A 2,168-nucleotide genomic window follows, 5' to 3' on the forward strand; every position below is an offset into this window, starting at 1 on the left:
TCTCTCTCTCTCTCTCTCTCTCTCTCTCTCACACACACACACACACACACACACACACACCCAGAAGAAGAATGTAACAAGAACAGGATTAGGAGGAAAGTCTTCAGAATGTTCATAACTCACAAGTTCTTCTGTATAGAAATGTGGTGATAGCAGATGACAGAAGAGGAACAGCTGGATCCATTTCTGGCCCAAAAGCAAAACTTTCCAAATTCAGAAAAAGATAAGGAGTCAGAGCAAAGGGGAGAAGCCCAAGGAAGAAGAAAAGAAGAGGTAAGAACACACAATGAAAGCGACAGGGTAGAGAAAAATGAAGACAGAAACAATAAAAGGGACAAAGAATAAAAATGAGAACAGAGATAAAAGGAAGAGAATAAATGCAAGTTTCATCTTAGTCTTTGTAAGTGGACACTAAAACAATCCAGGGTCCCATGGTGCCCTGAGGTCATTAGAGGTGGAGAGTAATCCAGAATTATGGGATCTATGATTTCATTCAAGGGACAGTGAAACTAGAATTTTACAGACCATGAGGTGAAAAGGTAAAGTGTGATTTTTGTGTTTGTTTTCTCTCATGGCATCTCTATGGCATCCTGCACTCTGGGTAAAGTAACACCTTCATTAATGAGTAGAGTGAGCTGGCAACGTCTTACTCCAGTCGGACAAGTACACTGAGTCACTGGTACACAAATCATGAGGAAGGTAGACAGGACTTCTGTCAGATGTAACTGTTTTAGGATACTGAGATGGGGAGATTATTGGGACTGTCCGGGTGACTTTAAATACCTTTCTACACATCTTTTCCATAAAAGAATGACAGCGTGTGACTCGACATCAAAGAGGCATTGGCAATGTGGTCACAGAGTCAGACACTAAAGTGAAATGTCCACCTCTGGGAGCACCAGCCACCACCAGAAGCCAGAAGAAGTAAGCCCTGAAGTGTCTCCTACAGTACACGTGGGGCAGAGTCCTGTGACACTTTGCTACTGGTCTTGTGGCCTTCAGACCTGGAAGGGAATAAATTCCTGCTGTTGTCAGCCATAGGGTTTGTGGTGAATCTTTTTTTTTTTTTTCAGAACCGGGGATTGAACTCAGGCCCTTGCGCTTGCCAGGGAAGCGCTTAATTCACTGAACCATCTCCTCAGGTGATTGACTGAGTGATTCCTTTCTTCCTTCTGATACAGAGTCTCGCTATGCACTTCAGACTCGTAGTGATCTTCCTGTTTCTGCCAATCTCAGTGCTGGGATTACAAAGGTGTGCCACCACTCCCAGAATCGGTTCCAGGGCCGGCACAGCATGTGGTACCAGGAACCGAATTCATGACCTTGCGTCTGCCACAGGCGCTGTGCCGCTGAGCCATATAACCGGCCCCGTGGTAATTTCCTACAGCAACCCGGGAGAAAAAGTGGCTTGGAGGAGGCATTTACCAGTGGCGCAAATCAGGTCACTGGACTCAAGATGCCATGTTTTTGAAGCAATAAAGAGCTGCCTTGCACGTGTAAAGCCCTGGTTCAAACCCCCGTAACACACACACACACACACACACACACACACACACACACACTTTCTGGAAATAAACAGGACTCTCAGTTTATAGTGTAGGGTGTCCTGACCACGTGGACAAATGAGGACACCACTTGAGAACAGAGAGGGGCAGGGATTCCTGAGGGTTACGTTCGCTGCGCGCGTGTTTGGCAAGGTCGCACACGTCCGCTCACGGCGACGAGCAGTGTCCCGTTCCGGACGCGTACAACCTGCACGGACCCGGCCGCGGGCAGTTCAGGCAGACACAGCCTGCGGCTGAGGGGGGCCAGCGGTGCATCCAGGCGGGGGCTTAACTAGCGCACCCAGAAGACGAGGGTGGGTGGGTGGATCTACCTGAGGAGGCCCCCGCGGCGCGGCCGGCGCGGAGGTGAGGAGGTCGGATTTGGGCGCCGACAGGGGACCGGTCGTAGCGGTGGCCCCGTGGCGGAGAGGACTCCGGGTGACTCAAGACAGCGGATTCCGCAGCAAGAACTCAAAAGGGCAAGCGGCCGGGTAAGCCGCCCTGCGTGCGAGCCGACCCACACGCTCCAAGCTCCTGGAGACGCAGCCGGCCGCGCTCCCTTCCTCCCGGCAGGCACCGCGCGGGCGCAGTGCGCAGGCGCGCCCGGCCCGGCCCCGCCCCCAC

This window comes from Octodon degus, unplaced genomic scaffold (genome assembly GCF_000260255.1).
Source record: "Octodon degus isolate 3935 unplaced genomic scaffold, OctDeg1.0 scaffold00129, whole genome shotgun sequence".
Lineage (NCBI taxonomy): Eukaryota > Metazoa > Chordata > Mammalia > Rodentia > Octodontidae > Octodon > Octodon degus.